Below are 20,614 nucleotides of genomic sequence, written 5' to 3'. Positions count from 1 at the left end.
GGAGAGACTTCAGTATTCAGTTAAAAGTGTGCCCAGGGGCCATACTCTTGGGATTTCTCCAGGGTTTCTCCAGTCTCTGTCAGACCAGTAAGTCTGGTCTTTTTTTTGTGAGTTAGAATTTTGTTCTACATTTTTCTCCAGCTCTGTCAGGCACACTCTATTGTGATCCCTGTCAGAGCAATCAGTGGTGGTAGCCAGGCACCATCTAGCTGTGCTGGACTCAGTCTGGTGGAGGCTGTGGGAGTTGTGGTCCATTAGGCCTTTGAACTAATCTTCCCTTTGTGGCTTTGGTTTTCTTCATTCTCCCTTGCTCCAGACGAGGTGAGACAAGTGAAGTATCATAGATGGCCGCTCCCCAGCTTTTAAGACCCCACTCGCTACTTACCAAAGTAGGATGTAGAACATTTTCTTTATAAACTATGTTATGCCAACTGAGCTAGATGTCCCCCAAGACTATAGTCCCCAGCCCTCAGTGCAGTCATTCAGTCCCTAAGGGAGTTTGGATGTGTCTATGGACCTTCCATGACCTTGCTTTGGTCAAGTTGTGCTGACTTCCCCAGTATTGTGTACTGTCTTAACCTTCACCGAAGTTACCACTTAACTATTACCTAGTTAGTGTTTTTCCCTCCCCACTCCATCCCTTCCTCATAACCATCAAAGATTGTTTCTTTCTTTGTATAAACCTTTTCTTGAGTTTTATAATAGTGGCCTCATACAGTATTTGTCCTTTTGTGATTGACTTATTTCACTCAGCATAATGCCCTCCAGATTCATCCATGTTTTGAGATGTTTCACAGATTCATCAATGTTCTTTATTGTTGTGTAGAATTCCATAGTGTGTATCACAGTTTGTTTATCCATTCATCTGTTGATGGGCACTTAGGTTATTTCCATCTTTTTGCTATTGTGAACGATGCTGCAATGAACTTGGGTGTGCATATGTCTCTTTGTGTGATGGCTCTTATTTCTGTAGGATATATTCCTAGGACTGGGATTGCTGGATTGCGTGATATTTCTATTTCTAGGTTTTAAGGAAGTGCCATATCATTTTCCAAAATGGTTGTACCATTTTACATTCCCACCAGCAGTGTGTAAGAGTTCCAAGCTCCCCGCAGCCTCTCCAACATTTGTTATTTTCTGGGGTGAGATGGTATCTCATTGTGGTTCTGCTTTGCATTTCTCTAATGTCTAGTGATTGCAAGCATTTCCTCATGAGTCTGTTATCTGCCTGAACGTCTTCTTTGGTGAAGTGTCTGTTCATATCTGTTGACTGACCCTTTACTTTACTAAGCATGATTTCCTTCTCCAGGGACTGGTCCCTCCTGATAACTTGTCCAAAGTACATGAGACAAGTCTCACCATCCTTGTATCTAAGCAGCATTCTGGCTCTACTTCTTCCAAGACAGATTTGTTCATTCTTCTGGCAGTTCATGGTATATTCAATATTTTTCGCCAACGCTGTAATTTAAAGGTGTTGTTTCTTCTTCGGTCTTCCTTACTCATTGTCCAGCTTTTGCTTGTATGTGAGGCGATTGGGTCAGGTGTACCTTAGTCCCCAAAGTTACATCTTTACTTTTTAAGACTTTAAAGAGGTCTTTTGCAGCAGATTTGCCCAATGCAATGTGTCATTAGATTTCTTGACTGCTGCTTCCATGGGCTTTGATTGTGGATCCAAGTAAAATGAAATCTTTGACAACTTCAATCTTTTCTCTATTTATCAGATGTTGCTTATTGGTCCTGTTGTGAGGATTTTTGTTTTCTTTATGTTGACGTGTAATCCGTGCTGAAGGCTGTGGTCTTTGATCTTCATCAGTAAGTGCTTCAAGTCTTCTTTACTTTCAGCAAGCAAGGTTGTGTCATCTGCATATCACAGGTTGTTAATGAGTCTTCTTCCAATCCTGATGCCCTGTTCTTCTTCATGTAGTCCAGCTTCTTAGATTATTTTCTCAGCATACAGATTGAATAAGTATGGTGAAAGGATACAATCCTGACACACACCTTTCCTGACTTTAAATTACACAGTATCCCCTCCTTCTGCTCAAATGACTGCCTCTTGGTCTGTATACAAGTTCCTTATGAGCACAATTAAGTGTTCTAGAATTTTGATTCTTAGCAATGTTATCCATAATTTGTTATGATGCATACAGTCAAATGCCTTTGCATAGTCAATAAAACACAGGTAAACATCTTTCTGAAACTCTCTGCTTTCAGCCAGGATCCATCTGACATAGGCAATGATATCCCTGGTTCCACAACCTCTTCCAAATCCAGCTTTAATTTTTGGCAATTCCCTGTTGATGTACTGCTACAACCGCTTTTGAATGATCTTTAGCAAAATTTTACTTGTGTGTGATATTAATGATATTATTTAATAATTTCCGCATTCTGTTGGATCACCTTTCTTAGGAATGGACACAAATATGGATCTCTTCCACTCTGTTGGCCAGGAAGTTGTCTTCCAAATTTCTTGACATAGACAAGTGCATCCAGCCCTGCATCCATTTGTTGAAATATCTCAATTGGTATTCCATCAATTCCTGGAGACTTGTTTCTCGCCGTTTTCTTTAGCACAGGTTGGACTACTTCCTTTAGTACCACTGGTTCTTGATCATATGCTACCTACTGAAATGGATGAACATTGACCAATTCTTTTTGGTAGAGTGATTCTGTGTATTCCTTCCACTTCTTTTGGTGCTTCCTGCTTCATTTAATATTTTCCCTATAGAATCCTTCAATATTGCAACTCGAGGTTTGAATTTTTTTTTAGTTCTTTCAGGTTGAGAAATGCAGAGTGTGTTCTTCCCTTTTGGTTTTCTAACTCCAGGTCTTTGCACATGTCATTATAATACTTTACTTTGTCTTCTCCAGCCACCCTTTGGAATCTTCTGTTCAGCTCTTTTACTTCATCACTTCTTCCTTTTGTTTTAGCTGTTCTCCATTGAAGAGCAAGTTTCAGAGTCTCACCTGACATCCATTTTGCTATTTTTCTTCTTTCCTGTCTTTTTAATGACCTTTTGCTTTCTTCATGTACAACGTTCTTGATGTCGTTCCACAACTCATCTGGTCTTCACGTTAGTGCTCAATGTGTCAAATCTATTCTTCAGATGGTCTCTAAATTCGGTGGGATTTACTCAAGCTCATATTTTGGCTCTCATGGACATGCTCTAATTTTCTCCAGCTTCAACTCCCTCTTGATGGGACATCCTACAAAACCACATTGCAAAGGCTGTAGAAACAGGGAAAGGTGCAGAATTAGAAGCACTTTTGCAATCTACCACAGTAGCATATTCATTCGATTAATTATTATGCTGTCTAAAGCAAAGCCTATGTAGCAAGTTTATGAAGTTAAAAAGGGCAAAATAAGAAATCATGCATAGGCTTTTATTACACTATAAAAATATACATATAAAAAGGCAAAAAGAGACTATATAAAAATTATAATTGTATAAAGGTGAAAAAAGATTGTGTTTAACAATTTTTCAAAATAATCTAACATCTTCAGTGGAGAACCCAAGCCTCACAGCACATCTGTGTGCAGGGAAAGCTACATTTCATGCCTCAGTAGGGTTTTGCTGAAGTACCCAGTGAATGAAGAAAAGAATTACGGAGGAAAAAAAATGACCTGTTTTCCTTTTTGGATAAAATGATTCAACCCCAAAATTCCGCGCCAGACAATTCTGCTGACAGAGGGAATTTAGTGTGACATAGTATGCTTGCTATCTCTAGGGAAATGGAGTTAGAGCTTTTAGAGTACAGAGCAACAAGCCTTTACTGTTCAAGTATTTTGCATAGGAGGGAAATTTTTTACTGTGTGACTAAATCAATGGAGATTATCTTCTCAATTGGAATTTCCTTTTGTCTGCACGTGTACTTTGCGGGCAACTGCTCTGCGTTTGTTTAGTATCCAAGTTCTCAAGTGAGTGACTCAAGTTAACGCTGCATGCTGCACGGAAGTTACTATGTAGATATTGATTTCATGGCCTTTGACTCTGTGAGGTCAGTGATTGACTGGTACACTGAACTCAGTCTCACGGGTTGACGTTAGTCACCTGTGGTGTTGTCCTCACAAGTTTTGGTTTAATAATACTGTGGTTCTGATACAAACCCTCTCTTGAGTACGATTTCTTTAGGATTGCTTTCAACAGGACTCACCTGTGGCCTCACTGGCAAACAAACCATGTATGTCATAGGAAGTTGAATGCAAGTTTACGCTAGTGGTGTGCCTCAGAGATGGCCAAAAGGCACGGATCTCATGGAACAGCAAAGGAGACCAGAGCTGTAAAATTCCAGAGCCACAAGCTGATTTAGCACTTGAGGAAAATGAGGCCCAGTGGCATTAAGGTATTTGCATGTGTTCCTGTCCTAAAATTAGTTGCAGAGAGGTTGCTATAAGCCACCTCTCCAAAAGCCTACTGCGCTGCTCTGTTGCCCCAGGACTCTCTGTCATCTGACAGACAGCAGAGGGCTGGGCACCAGTACATCCAGCAGAATGGTATGGCCTGGCTGCTCTAGCGTGAGGAGAACCACTCTGCAGGAGAGCAGGCCATCCGCTCACCATTCCTCCCTGCCTCTTGTTACTCTCAGAACTACCGGTGAAGGAATATTGTGAACTTCTCCTCCCAGCCCCCCACCCCTGTCCCCGACTCCCCCACTTTAGCTCCCATCCCCACCCTTCCCTTCTTGGTTTAACCCTATAGGTCAGTGGCTGTGTGTCCTCAAACCCTCTTCTCCCTGCTGCTTAGCAAAATGTGCCCTCAGAGACTTTCTCAAAGCGATGTTTTAACTATTTAAAGCTTAAAGGACAACTGTTAGTGGGATTTGCATGTTCAGGAGAACTGGAGTCTTAAAGGACTGAAACTCTTAAAGGCTGACTTTTATGTCCGAACCTACAGGAAGGACACAAACTCAAAGCCTCCCAAGGCCTGGCTGCTACTTACAGGAGTGAAGGAAGCCAGGTGGACAGGAGTGGCGACCTCCAAGGTGGCACCTTTTCATCAGGTGTCTCAGGGCATGACGCTCCTGTGGCAATTAAGAGGCTGGAGGGGCCGGTGCTCAATTTGCAACGGAAACATCCTGGAATGGGGAGTCAGGGTGTGGCCATTTCCCTGTCTGGCCAGACTCCTCACCCTCTGTGGGAAAACCAGGTCATCCTTCTTGGGGAGGGAGATTTTCCTCTTTTTTTAAGGAGCTGTAAATCTGGTTTTTATGTCAAATATTCTGGTTTTTAAATGTTAGAAACTAATTCCAATTGTTGAAACTATTTGTGGGGGCGGGCAAATAATGTCATCTGTGGGTTGAACAGCCTTTTATGACCTCTGCTGAGGGTGGAAGCTTGAAGAAGGATGAGGCTCCTGAAATCATATCACATAAAGTTGGGGAAAGGGTGTTTGGGGACGAGAAGGAGGCTGATCCGAATCTCCCAGGATGGAGTGAGGACAGGTAGGTTTTCTGTTTTGTTTCTTAAAGGAAGACATGGTTTTTCACAGCTGAGCAAACCTGCCTCAGTAAGGGGCCACCCACATGTGGCCGCACACGTGGAGGCGTGTGCGCCGTGAGCAGGTCAGGGGTCTCTGAGGCTGTAAGTGCCATGGCCCACCTCTGCCTGTGAACTCTATCTTGAGCGGAGGAGGGGCAGGAAATACTCTTACAGAGTTGGCCGGAATTGTAGAATCTTGGAATCTGTGTGCTGTGGAGAGTCATCTGTTCAACCCTGTTGCTTCACACAAGTAAACTGAGCCCAGAGAAGGGGGGACCCTGCTCTCTGGCTCACCATCACACAGCCAGCTTATGGTTGAGGGAACACTACAGCTCAGGCCCCTGCACACAAGTACAGAGCTCGTCTGGCAAACCTCCCCATCCTTCACCCCCATCCTCACTCCAGGCAGAGTTGTCATGAAGGGGATTTGTGAAATAAAACATCAAGTTCATCTTGCTACCTCTTTAAAACAGTTCACAAGCCAGGGGAAAAAAATCCAATCATCCCAGTTTGGGGATCAGAAAAGACAGCTGCCAGTCATTTCATGCTTTGCTTAATTCTAATAAAGAGCTTATCATGAGCCTGTGCCTTGACACTCTATCAAGCATTTTATATTCATTACTATATTTAATCTCCATTCTTATCCCCATTTTACAGTTAGGGGATGGGAGTGTTGGTGGTTCAGTGGTAGAATTCCTGCCATCTGTACGGAAGATGTTTTCTGACCAATGCATCTCAGTGGTAGAATTCCCGCCTTCCATACGGAGAACATTTTCCAACCAATGCATCTCATGCGCGGCCACCACCCATCTGTAGCAGAGGCTTGCATATTGCTATGATACTGAACGTTGCAGTGGAGCTTCCAGACTAAGATGAACTAGGAAGGAAGGCTTGACTATCTACTTCCAAAACTCAGCCAATGAAATCCCTATGGGTTATAATGGTCTGGTCCACGATTGATCATGTGGGTATAGCAGGACCAGGCAGCATTTCATTCTGTTGTGCATGGGGTGGCCATGAGTCAGGGGCCAACCCGAAGGCAGCCAACAACAACAGTTAGGGGAACTGAGGCTTTAAGAAGCTGAGAAAACTAAGGGTTCACAATTAGTAAGTGGTAGAGGCAGAATTTGAACCCAGGTAGTCTGACTCAGAGCCATAACATAATAAATATAGAGCTTCAGCCCTGACTCAACTCCCATGAGACATTAGCTCTCAGAGATCCAGTTCCCAGAATCTCTCACCGGGAACACCTACTAGCACCCTGGCATCTGGGGAACTGGCCCAGCTCTGATGCAAAGCCCCACTCTGAGCCCACTTGATCACACATGTTTTGTTCAGGCTCTAGAACCTCATTATACCAATTAGGCAGCACAGATGGTCTGATTCTACTCAATAGTTAACTGCTCAACATTTGCGGAGAAAAATCTGCAAGGTTTATTTAAAATATGAAAAGTGTCAGCCCAAAGGAAATTTCTCTCAATTATTCTCTTGAGGGGAGGGCAGGGGGAGGAATTCTCGTGGAAGACTTTCTGCGACTTTGACCAAAATGTCATGGAATGTGCACACGATAATGGCAGGATGTCTCCATCCCAGAAGGATACATATAAACAGCAGAGATAATTGGAGTCACCATTTTGACACCTGAAAGGATGGCAAGCAACCTTTAACCCACCCCTAATCAGCACAGTGCCCTGTCATTGTGTATTGCTCTCCCAGTCTCTGGGATATCACATTAGCAAGCTGGCTGGCCTATTACAGGCATGTAATTCTTTCATAGACTCAGTGCTGGAGTGGATAGGATTCAAAATAGCTGTCTTGTCTCTGACATGCATCCAAATTTTTAATAGCAGCTAAGTACCTTACTAAGCAATTGAATAAAATAATGGATTCAAGCCTCAGAAAAACCTTTTCAGACCTCTTTTTATCTCTGCATTTTGCTGATGGAAAATGGATTGTAATTCAAATTTATATACTGGGCACATGCCGTGCAGTGGATTTTTTTTTCTCCTTTGTAAAACTCAAGCATTCCAAACTATTGGAGGAGTTGAGCAATTTTGATCATTTTGAAATGAGCTGTCAGATTTAATCTCTGCTAAAGAGACACAAGGCAAATGTATTCTGGAGCTTGTTATATAATTTACAGATTATTTTTGCAATTTATATTCCATCAAATAGGGTATATTAGGCTCTCAGAAAGCATGTAATGATCAATTAATTTCAGCAGAGTAACCCCGGTGGCACTTATGGGACAGACGTGATTAGACCCTTTTCTAGCTGAGTCCCAAGGTCAAGTCATCAAATATGACTGATTACATTTTCTAATGGTTTCTCTATGCCCATTAAAGAGCACTCAGCTATTCAGAGTCTCCTCTGATCATGACATTCAAAATCTGCTCTGATGGCTCCTGACACCAAAAATGTATTCTCTAATCTTTAACCACATAAACAATAGCTAACCACTTGTGATTGAGTTTAAATTGATTTCAGGTGGCTTCAGAGAAAAGCAATTTCTACAACAGATTAACCTCTTAATTAAAGTATATTAAGAATACTGTCAGGTGTAGAAATTCTGCTACAGCAGAAAATTATATCTCATTGACATTCATTTCTGGAAGAATTGCTGTTCTGTTCCCAGGTAACAAGTTACCTATTTATGGGTTTTCCCTCACTAGGTCAATGCAAGACTGGTTTCAGTCTTCAAAATGCTGAAGATGGGACAGGGTATGAGAAAAAGAGGTGTGTGAGGGGGGTAAGATGAAACAGACATTGTTATTATATGATGCTGACCTTGTACTTATGTCTTCAGAAAGTTACTCCTTTCCGGGAATATAACCCTTCTGCAAAAACCATTGCTGTTGTTAGTTGCTATCAGGTCAGCTCCAACTCATGGCGAACTTATGTATAACAGAATGAAATGTTTCCCAGTCCTGCGCATCTTCATAGTCATTGGTATATTTGAGTCTATTGTGGCCAGCTATTGCGTAGTGTCTTCCAACCTAGACGGCTCATCTTCCAGCACTGTATCAGACAATGTTCTGTTGTGATCCATAGGGTTTTCATTGACTAATTTTTAGAAGTAGATTGCTGGGCCTTTCTTCCTAGTCTGTCTTGGTCTGGAAGCACCGCTAAAACCTGTCCACCATGGGTGACCCTGTTGGTATTTGAAATACTGGTGGTATAGCTTCCAGCATCACAGCAACACACAAGACACCACAGTATGACAAACTGATGGGTGGTGGCCAAAACAAAATATAAATTCCCTTAAATTCCTGGAGAAAGACATCGTTCTTGGTAGAGGGTCAGCAAAAAAGAGGAAGACTCTCAAAGATATGGATTGACACAGTGGATGCAACAATGGGATCAAACATAGCAACGATTGTGAGAATGGTACAGGATGGGGCAACATTTCATTCTGTTATACATAGGTGCTGACTCGATGGAACCTAACAACAACAACAAAACTTGCTGAGGAATGAGGACAAATATGCATCAACCTCCTCATCAATAACAACTAAACAAGTTTCTGCTAGGTATTCTTCAATTCATTTTAAATAAACATCATTCCCATTCTCATCATCCTTCTACTCAAAAGTCGTCCTCAGCCCAGAATAAATAGGGAGATTGTTGGAAATGCAGAATCTCAGGACCCTCTGGACCCACCCCAGACCTACTGAATTAGGATCAACATTTTAGTAAGAACCTCAGGTAATTCATCTGAGAAAATCTTTGGTTGGATTCTGTAGTCTCGGCCTATATCTACACAACATCAGAAACGTTGGGTGGATTTGGTGGAAATACACAATAAAGCTGGTTTGAGCATCATGTGGACCAAACAATCTCCTCTGCACTTTTCATTTTTCATCTTTCTCTGGTCTAGACCTTCCTGTTGTTGTTGTTAGCTGCTATTGAGTTGGCCCCAACTCAGGGCAACACCACATTTCATTTAGCAACAGAACAAAACACTGTCCGATTCTGCACCATCTCCATGATCGGTTGTGGATCAGATCTTTGTGATCCATAGGCTTTTCCTTGGCTGATTTTTAGTATATCACCAGGACTTTCTTCCTCATCTGTCTTAATCTGAAAACTCCATTAAAACCTGTTCAGCATCATAGCAACACACAAGCCTCCACTGACAGAGAGATAGTTGATGTACTTGAGGTGTAAGATCTTCCTAGCTTCCTATATTTCATATTCTGGCTGTGAACACCCAGGTAAATTCAGACCCAGGACATGGGACATATAAAGAGCATCTGATTTGGACTACAACTGGTTTTGGAATCAAGCTTTATCCCTCTGCTGGCTCCATGGCCTAAGATAGCTTGACCCTGGTAGTTTGCTCTCTTGGGCATTCAAACCTTCATTGGCCCATGTCCCTGAATGGACCCTATCCTCTGTGATCCTGAGCATGGAGTTTTTTGTATTTTTTGGTTTTTATTTTATTTTGCCAATTTTAAAGACAGTTTTATTTAAGACATTGCATTTTCCTCTTACAATACAGTGCTAATAAAGTGCAGTGTTGACTTCCTTTTCCTATGCATATTCCATATTCAAGCATTAAGAATACCCACACATTGAGCATAGCAGAGTAACTTTTAAAACTGCCACTGAACGTACTACAAATTTGAGTCCTTCAATTTTTTTACTGTGGAACAATGCTAAGGTATCTCTGCTCAGAGACTGGCTTAATCAGCTTCTTCACTGGTGGGTCCAGAAGAGGCACCACCAGATGGAGGAGCTCCACCACCAGGGAAGCCCCCAGGCATCCCTCCAGGCATGCCTCTGGCACTCTGGTACAGCTTGGTAATGATGGGGTTGCAGACTTTCTCCAGCTTTTTCTGCTGATGTTCAAATTCTTCCTTCTCTACCCTATGACTCTTATTGAGCCAGTTGATAATTTCATTACACTTGCCCAGAATCTCCTGTTTGCCCTCATCATTGATCTTGCCTTGAAGTTTCTCATCTTCACCTGTTGCCTTCATGTTGAATGCATAGGATTCAAGCAAATTCTTAGAAGACACCTTGTCCCCCTGTTTCTCATCTTCAGCTTTGTACTCCTCAGCTTCCTGGACCATTCGATCAATGTCTTCTTTTACTCAAGCAGCCCTTGTCATTACTCAAGGTAATCTTATCCTCTTTTCCAGTACTCTTATCCACAGCAGAGACGTTAAGTATACCATTGTCAAAAGTGACCTCAATCTGAGGAACACTACAGGTTGTGAGACATATGCCAGTGAGTTCAAACTTGCCAAGCAGGCTGTTATCCTTGGTCATGGCAGGCTCACCTTCATAAACCCAAATGAGCACACCAGGCTGGTGTGAAGGTCTGCGTCTACCTGGTAGGAATGGTATTATTGTGCTTGATCAGGACAGTCATGACTCTACCAGCAGTTTCAATACCAAGGGAAAGAGGAGTGACGTCCAAGAGCAGCAAATCTTGAACATTTTCAGATTTGTCTCCAGGTAAGATGGCTGCCTGGACAGTTTCACCATAAGCAACAGCCTCATCAGGGTTGATGCTCTTGTTCAATTCTTTTTCATTAAAGAAATCCTGAAGAAGTTTCTGAATCTTAGGAATACAGGTAGAACCACCGACCAGGACAATGCCATGGATTGGTGACTTGTCTAGCTTGGCATCCCTTAGGGCTTTCTCCACAGGGTCCAGGGTGCCACAGAATAGGTCAGTGTTCAATTCTTCAAATCGGGCATGGGTAATGGAGGTATAGAAGTCAATTCCTTCATAGAGAGAATCAATCTCAGTATTGGCCTGGGTGCTGGAAGATAGTGTGCTTTGCATGTTCACAAGCAGTGCAGAGGCAGCAAGCAACCATCTTGTTCTTGCTGATGTCCTTCTTACGCTTGCGCTTAAATTCAGCAATAAAATGGTTCACCATTCTATTGTCAAAGTCTTCTCCACCTAAGTGGGCGTCTGCAGCTGTGGACTTGTCTTCAAAGACTCCATCTTTAATAGTGAGGATTGACACATCAAAAGTGCCACCTCCTAAGTCTAAGATCAGCACATTCTTTCGGCACCAACCTTTTTGTCTAAGTTGTAGGCAATAGCAGCAGCAATTGGATTGTTGATGATTCTCAGTACATTGAGGCCACAAATGGTTTCAGCGTCTTTGGTAGCCTGATGCTGAGAGTCATTTTAATGACTCTACTTTAGTAGGCTGGTACAGTGACAACAGCATTGGTAACAGTCTTTCCAAGGTAGGCTTCTGCAATTTCCTTCATCTTTGTCAGAACCACAGGTGTCACCTCTTCTGGATAGAAACTTTTGGTCTCTCCCTTATATTCTACTTGGACCTTGGGCCTGCCTGCAGCATTCAGCACCATGAAGGGCCAATGCTTCATATCACGCTGGACAACAGCATCATCAAACCTTTGTTCAATCAGACATTTGGCATCAAAAACTATGTTAGTGGGATTCATTGCAACTTGATTCTTTATGGCATCACCAATCAATTGTTTGGTATCAGTAAAAGTGACATAGCTTGGGGTGGTTCGGTTGCCCAGATCATTTGCGATTATCTCCACTTTTCCATGCTGGAAGACACCCACACAGGAGTAGGTGGTGCAAAGATCAATTCCAACTGCAGGTCCCTTAGACATGATTGCTCAGAGTAGGTTCTGGCTAGTTGACAAAAGAAATGCAGTCTGGAGAGCTACCGCACGTTCAATGAGCTGGTTTTTATATTGTTTCAAGGTAGGTAGCAGTTATATCATGTTGTTAGGTGCCATTGAGTCAGTTATGACTCATAGTGACAGTATGTACAACAGAACAAAATACTGCCCAGTCCTGCACCATCCTCACAATCATTGTTAGTCTGAGCCATCATTGCAGTCACTGTGTCAATCCATCTGGTTGAGGATCTTCTTCCTTTTCACTGACCCTCTACTTTATCAAGCATGATATCCTTCTCCAGTCACTAGTCCCTCCTGATAACATGTTCAAAGTATGTGAGATAAAGTCTCACCATCCTCATTTCTAAGGAGTATTCTGGCTGTACTTCTTCCAAGACAGACTTGTTTGTTATTCTGGTAGTCTGTGGTATATTCAGCATTCTTCTCCAACACCATAATTCAAAGGCATCAATCCTTCTCCAATCTTCCTTATCCATTGTCCAGCTTTCACAAGCATATGAGGCAATTGAAAACACCATGGCTTGGGTCAGGCACACCTTAGTCTTTAAAGTGACATCTTTGCTTTTTAACACTTTAAAGAGATCTTTTGCAGCAGATTTGCCCAATGCAATGTGTCATTTGATTTCTTGACTGCTGCTTCCATGGGCTTTGATTGAGATCCAAGTAAAATAAAATCCTTGACAACTTCAATCTTTTCTCCATTTATCATGATGGTGCTTATTTGTCCAGTTGTGAGGACTTTTGTTTTCTTCATGTTGAGGGATAATCCATACTGAAGGCTGTAGTCTTCAGTCTTCATCAATAAGTGCTTCAAGTCCTCTTCAACTTCAGCAAGCAAAGTTGTGTCATCTGCATATCACAGGTTGCTAATGAGACTTCCTCCAATCCTGATGCCTCATTCTTCTTCATATAGTCTAGCTTTTTGGGTTATTTGCTCAGCATACAGATTGAATAGGTATGGTGAAAGGGTACAACCCTGGTGCACACCTTTCTTGACTTTAAACCACACAGTATCTCCTTGTCCAGTTCGAACGATTGCCTCCTGGTCTAAGTGCAGTTTCCTCATGAGCACAATTAAGTGTTCTGGAATTCCCATTCTTCGCAGTATTATCCATAGTTTGTTATGATCCACACGGATGAGTGCTTTTGTATAGTCAATAAAACACAGGTAAACATCTTTCTGGTATTCTCTGCTTTCAGTCATGATCCTTCTGACATTAGCAGTCGTATCCCTTGTTCCATGTTCTCTTCTGAATCCGGCTTGAATTTCTGGCAGTTCCCTGTCGATGTACTGCTGCAATAACTTTTGAATGATCAGCAAAATTTTACTTGTGTGTGACATTGATATTGTTCTATAATTTCCACATTCTGTTGGATCACCTTTCTTTGGAATGGGTACAAATATGGATCTCTTCCAGTTGGTTGGCCAGAGAACTATCTTCCAAATTTCTTGGCATAGATGAGTGAGTGTTTCCAGTGCTGCATCCATTTGTTGAAACATCTCAATTGGTATTCCGTCAATTCCTGAAGGCTTGTTTTTCACCAATGCCTGCAGTGCAGCTTCGACTTCTTCCTTCAGTATCATTGGTTCTTGATCATATGCTGCCTCCTGAAATTGGTGAACACTGACCAATTCTTTTTGGTAGAGTGATTCTTTGTATTCCCTCCATCTTCTGTTGATGCTTCCTGCATCATTTAATATTTTCCCCACAGAATCTTTCAATATTGCAACTCGAGGCTTGAATTTTTTCTTAGTTCTTTCAGCTTAAGAAACGTCAAGCGTGTTCTTCCCTTTTTGTTTTCTAACTCCAGGTCTTTGCACATTTCATTATAATATTTTACTTTGTCTTCTCTAGACACCCTTTGTAATCTTCTGTTCTGCTCCTTTACTTCATCATTTCTTCCATTTGCTTAGGTGCTCTACATTCATAAGTGTGGGGATATATGCCATTTAAACATGGCTGCACTATTGACAACTGCAGCCCCCACAGGCCTCTATGCTGCACAGCATGTTGAGACTTGTCCCCAACATGTTGAGACTTGTCCCCAACATGTTGAGACTTGTCACGACTTGTTTTCCCAAACCTATTGTCCCTTTATTGATTGGCTTGTTTACCTGAATTCCTTCTCCCTTGCCTGCACCCAAAGCCCATTGTTCTGTTATTTGCTTCACTGCTTGCTGTATTGACTATAAATAAACTCCTGGGACTGAAGCCGGGGTCGGCTCCTCAGAGTGACCCTCCTGGTCCCACTTCTCTGTAAGAGTTATGTTTGGTTGCTGTCTCCGCCGTCCCGACATTCGCCGCTGCTGCGACAGATAGTGCCCCGTGTGAGGGGCTGCAACACATAAGCAAGTTTCAGAGTCTCTTCTGACATCCATTTTGTTCTTTTCTTTCCTTCATCTCTTTTTAATTACTTTTTGCTTTCTTCATGTATTATGTCCTTGATGTCATATCACAACTTATCTGGTCTTCATACATTAGTGTTCCATGTGTCAAATCTATTCTTGAGACGGTCTCTAAATTCAGGTGGGATATACTCAAGTTCATACTTTGGCTCTCATGGACTTGTTCTAATTTTCTTCAGCTTCAACTTGAACTTGTATAGGAGCAATTGATAGTCTGTTCCACAGTCAGCCCCTGGCCGTGTTCTGACTAATGATATTGAGCTTTTCCATCATCTTTTTCCCCAGATGTAGTTGATTTGATTCCTGTGTATTTCATTTGGTGAGGTCCACATGTATAGTCACTGTTGATGTTGTTGAAAAAAGGTTATCTGCAATGAAGAAGTCGTTGGCTTGCAAAATTCTGTCATGAGATCTCCAGCATTGTTTCCATCACCATGGCCATATTTTCCAAATACCAATCCTTCTTTGTTTCTGATTTTGCATTCCAATCACCAGTAATTATCAATGCATCCTGATTGCATGTTTGATCAATTTCAGACTGCAGAAGTTGGTAAAAATCTTTGATTTCTTCATCTTAGGCCTTAGTGGTTGGTGCATAAATTTAAATGATAGGCATATTAACTGGTCTTTCCTTTTAGGCATACGGATATTATCCTATCACTGACAGTGTTATATTTCAGAATAGATCTTGAAATGTTCTTTTTGACAATAACACGACATCATTCCTTTTTTTTTTTTTTTTTAAGTTTCAGGTATACAGAAAAATTGTGCAGAAAATACTGAGAGTTCCCATGTACCACCTCTACCGCACATACATTGTTTCTCCTATTAGTAAATCTTCCGTTAGTGTGGTACATTAGTTACAATTGATGACTCAGTATTGATACATTATTATTAACTAAAGCCCATAGTTTACCTAAGGTTCACTCTTTGTGTTGTACAATTCTATAGGTTTTGATAAGTGTAGTATCATACGTCCACCATTACAGTTTCGTACAGAATAGTTTCACTACACTTAAAATGCCCTTTGTTCCACCTATTCATCCCTTCTCCCTCCCCTTGAGCCCCCCGGCAACCAATGATCTTTTTACTATTGCTGTAGTTTTGATTTGTCCAGAATATCATACAGTTGGAATCATACAATATATAGCTTTTTCAAACCAACTTCTTTCACTTAGCAATATGCATTTAAGATTCCTCCATATCTTTTTATAGCTGAGCTCATTTCTTTTGATCACTGAATAACAGTCCATTTTATTGCTGAAGCAGTTTGTTTATCCATTCACCTGCTGAAGCAAATCTTGGTTGCACCCAGTGTTTGGCAATTATGAACAAAGCTGCTATAAATATTCGTGTGCAGCTTTCTGTGTGGACATAAGTCTTCAGTTCATTTGTGTAAGAGCCTAGAGTTTTGTTGCTGCTCTCTAAACTTGCATTTTTTTATCCTACTCACCTGGTCTCAAGACACCTGCTACCTGCCTAAAGTTAGGTTAGTGACATTACCATAACCTCTAAGCTACCCAATAGGTAGCAGCCTATAGCCACCTTTACTGTGGTTTGTGGTTAAAAAGAAGTCAAACAAGAAAGCAGCTGTGCTCAATGCCCAGGTTCATTAATAAAGTTGAGTTAGAGCAGTGAATCTCAGCCTTGGCTGCACATTAGAATCCCCTGGAGAGATTCACATTTTCTAGTGCCAAGGGCCCTGTCCCAGATTGATTAAATCAGAATCTCAGGCCATGAGTATAAGTAGTTACAAAGCTCCTAAGTGATTTCACATGCAGTCAGGGTTGGGCAATCCTGGTTTGGAGAAACTTCTTGGACCAGCCATGCCCAACCCCACTCCCTCCTCTGTGCCTCAGTAGCAATTTATTTCTCCTGGTATTCTACTGAGGTCCCTGGGTGGCACAAAGAGTTTGCAGTCAACTGCTAACCTAGAGGTTGGTGATTCAAATCCACCCAACAGCACCACAAAAAAAACGGCCTGGTGATCTGCTTCTGTAAAGGTTACAGCCAAGAAAACCCTATGGAGCTGTTTTACTCTAATATATGGGGTCTCATGCGTTGAAACTGGCTCGATGGCAACTGGTTTGGTTTTTGGTTTTGTATTCTACTGGAGTCCACAGGTGCTGCAAACAGTTAACGCGCTTGGCTGCCAACCAAAAAGTGGCAATTCATACCCACTCGGAGGAGGCTTGGAAGAGAGGCCTGATGATCTATTTCTCAAAAACCAGCCATTGAAAGCCCCATGGAGCACAGTTCTGCTCTGACACAGACGGGGTCGCCATGAGTCAGAGTCAAGTGGATTGAAATCCACTATTCCATCTCCCCCCACGTGGAGTCTGTCTTATTCACTCTGTAGGTCTCTTACTGTTCCTCTTGACCCAAAACAGCATTTAGAAAATACACTCTTCATTCAATAGCAGCGTATTTGTTGCTAACTTAACTAAAGGAAGCTGGTCAGGAGAAGGCAAACAGATAAGGACAAGCAGACTTGGTGTCACCCAGCATTGGTCACCCATGCTGACCAGAGGATGAGGCTGGGCATCAACTGTTATGTAGAAGGAAGCAGAGGAAGGGAGGCTAGGCAGAGGAGCAGAGCTCCGAGCCTGGGCAAGGAGCCAGGGCAAGGAAGAGGGGCAGCCCCTCAGGTTCAACAGGTCAAGATCATGTTCAGCCAGGCAGACTGCAGTGATCAAGAACCACAGCCAGGAGCCTGGGAAACAGAGGCTCAGAGGGGCACAGCCGAAGACACAGCCAGTAACCCCAGCAGGGATTCCACACCAGCAGACACCACAGTGCAGGCCGACTGAATGAAGGGTGGGTGTTTTCAATCTCTCCCTCCCCTTTCCAGACTGGGTGCAAAAGCTGCTGAGGAGGTACACACCACACCAGTCGCGGTCCAGTCGACCTGACTCATGGTGATCCCTGAGTGGCAGAGTAGAGTTGTTCTGCACAGGGTTTTCAGTGGATGATTTTTCAGAAGTAGATCTCCAGGCCTTTTGTCTTGGTCATCTAGTGCTGCTGTAACAGAAATACCACAAGTGGATGGCTTTAGCAAAGAGAAGTACATTCTCTCACAGTCAAGTAGGCTACAAGTCCAAATTCAGGGCATCAGCTCCAGGAGAAGGCCTTAGTCTCTCTGTCAGCTCTGGAGGAAGGTCCTTTTTGTCAATCTTCCCCTGGTAGAGGAGCTTCTCCACACAGGGACCCTGGGTCCAAAGGACACATTCTGCTCCCAGCGCTGCTTTCTTGGTGGTATGAGGTCCCCATGTCTCTCTGCTTGCTTCTCTCTTTTATATGTCAAAAGAGGTTGGCTTAAGACACTATCTAATCTTGTAGCCCTCATCAATATAACTGCCACTAATCCATCTTATTATATCATAGTGATAGTATATACAACACATAGGGAAATCACATCAGATTACAAAATGGTAGACAATCATATAATACTGGGAATCATGACCTAGCCAAGTTGACAGATATTTTGGGGGGACACAGTTCAATCCATGACACCTTTATTCTGAGGTCCCCTAGGTGGGCTCGAACCTCCAAGTTTTTGGTTAGCAGCCGAGTTCCTTAACAAGTGTGCACCATCCAGGAATTCCTAAGCAAGCTTTAATTAAGTGTAAAATAAAGTAGCAGTTCTCCAACCTGAGTGGGCATCAGGATCATCTGAAGGGCGTCTTAAGACACAGGTTGCTGGCCCCACCCCAGAATTTCTGATTCAGTAGGTCTAGGGTGGGACCCCTCAGCTAGAGAATTTGCATGTGTAACAAGATCCCAGGTGCTGCTCATCTGCTGGTCTAGGGCGGACACCTTGAGAACCACTGGTGTAAAGAAAATTGCAGCTGTTGTTGTGAATCCCTGACCCATGAAAGACAAGAAAAGCAGGTCAGGAAGGGCCTGGCTTCTACTCCCTCTGCCTACTGCAGCAGGGTGCTCCTACTTGCCCCTGTGCAGGCTCAGACCCCTTCAGGAGCAGACCCCAAGCTAGAAGCCCTGGCCAGGGTGGCATGCTGCAGCCCTCTCCATCACTCGTTAATCACGGGCCTGACAGACGCTGATCAGAGCACCCGGTATCCCCTCTGCTTTACCTCTGAAGACTTAGAACTACCACTGAGGGACACACTGAGTCTGGGGGGTATTTTTCTTTTTAGGACTGTTTGCAAGTGGAGGCACCTTTGCTGAATATTATGTTGAATCTCTTCCTGAGTGCTTTGTCTGCCTTACCTCTAGGCGTGTAGTGGTTGTGATTACCGGGTTGTGGTTACTTCCCTTTTAATGAGTTCTCTGCACCAGCCATGCACCATCAGTTGGGGTAAGTTGGGGTGGACAGTGTAATATCCAGCCTGTCTAAGCTTTCCTTTGCACAGTCTTAGCAATACACCTGCTAATGAGTGTAGGTTCTTCCTCCCCCTCCTTGCACTCCATCCTGGCCCTGATGCACACAGTAGCTCTCACAAGGGTCAAATGAAGCTCTCTGGGTAGACATCACAGTGGGGTCAGTAACTACTGTAGCCTGTCAGTTTGTTGTATTGTGGTGGCTTGCATGTTGCTATGCTACCAGTATTTTAAATACCAGCAGGGTCAAGGAAAACCCTTGGAGAGATGGATTGGCACAATAGTTGCAATGATGGGCTCAAACATTGCCAGCGATAGTCAGGATGATGCAGCACTAGCAACATTTCATTCTGTTGTACATAAAGTCACCATGAGTCAGAGTCGACTCAATGGCATCTATTTATCTGTCTGTCTGTCTATCTATCATCTCCTGCAGTCGTTGAGAAATCAAAAGACTTTCAACTTGAACCTCTTGGTTTACATCTACCTCTCATTTCTTAGGAGGTTCAACCATAAATTGGGGTATTTGAGAACTAATGTGATCCCCCTTACAACCCTCTGCTGCAAACTCTATTCTCTGAAGGATGGTGCATTGCCTGGAGGAGAAGTTCCCATCTGCTAGCCTGGGCCTGCATAGAAGCTAGAGGGGTGAGCCCTTACCTGGGACACATCATTCCCCATGTGTGTGTGGAGGGGAGGCTAGATGGGCTACATAACCACCTTTATTCTTTTTTTTCCTGCGCTATAAGAGTGTCAGAGGGCCATATTCTTAGACTTTATCCAGTCTCTGTCAGACCAGTAAGTCTGGTCTTTTTTTGTGAGTTAGAATTTTGTTCTACATTTTTTTCTAGCTCTGTCCACGACTTTCTGTTGTGGTCCCTGTCAGAGCAGTTGGTGAAGGTAGATGGGTACCATCTAGTAGTGGTGGACTCAGTCTGGCGGAGGCTGGGGTAGTTGTGGTCTATTAGTCCTTTGGACTAATCTTTCCCTTGCGTCTTTGGTTTTCTTCATTCTCCCTTGCTCCAGACGAGGTGAGACAAGTGAAGTATCATAGATGGCCGCTCACCAGCTTTTAAGACCCTACTTGCTACTTACCAAAGTAGAATGTAGAACATTTTCTTTTTAAACTATGTTATGCCAGTTGAGCTTGGTGTCCCCTGAGATCATGGTCCCCACAGCCCTCAGCCCAGTAATTTGGTCCCTCAGGAGTTTGGATGTGTTTATGGAGCTTCCATGACATTGTCTTGGAAGTTGTACTGGCTTCCCCAGTACCGTATACTGTCTTACCCTTCACCAAAGTTACCACTTATCTATTGCCTATTTAGTGTTTTTCCCTCCCTCCCACTCCCCTCCCCCCCATAACAATCAAACATTGTTTCTTTTTTTGTGTAAACCTTATCATGAGTTTTTATAGTAGTGGTCTTATATGGTATTTGTCCTTTTGTGATTCACTTATAGACACCTAGGTTGTTTCCATTTTTTGCTATTGTGAACAATGCTGCAATGAACAAGGGTGTGCATATGTCTATTGTGTGATGGCTCTTGTTTCTCTAGGATATATTCCTAGGAGCGGGATTGCTGGATCATATGGTATTCTTATTTCTAGCTTTTTAAGGAAGCGCCTATTGTTTTCCAAAATGGTTGTAGCATTTTGCATTCCCACCAACAGTGAATAAGAGTTCCAGTCTCCCCGCGGCCTCTCCAGCATTTGTTATTTTCTGGTTTTTTTTTTTTTTTTTTTT

General features: G+C 42.8%; 1 pseudogene; it reads right to left on the bottom strand.

The window, feature by feature from the left end:
- Positions 1 to 10,161: 10,161 nt before the first annotated feature.
- Positions 10,162 to 12,091, bottom strand: LOC101340768 (heat shock cognate 71 kDa protein pseudogene; annotated as a pseudogene).
- Between the last annotated feature and the right edge of the window lie 8,523 nt (positions 12,092 to 20,614).

This window comes from Trichechus manatus, unplaced genomic scaffold (assembly GCF_000243295.1).
Source record: "Trichechus manatus latirostris isolate Lorelei unplaced genomic scaffold, TriManLat1.0 scaffold00205, whole genome shotgun sequence".
Taxonomy (NCBI): domain Eukaryota; kingdom Metazoa; phylum Chordata; class Mammalia; order Sirenia; family Trichechidae; genus Trichechus; species Trichechus manatus.
Note: the sequence above shows the minus strand (reverse complement) of the source record. Positions and strands in the feature narration are given on the sequence as shown.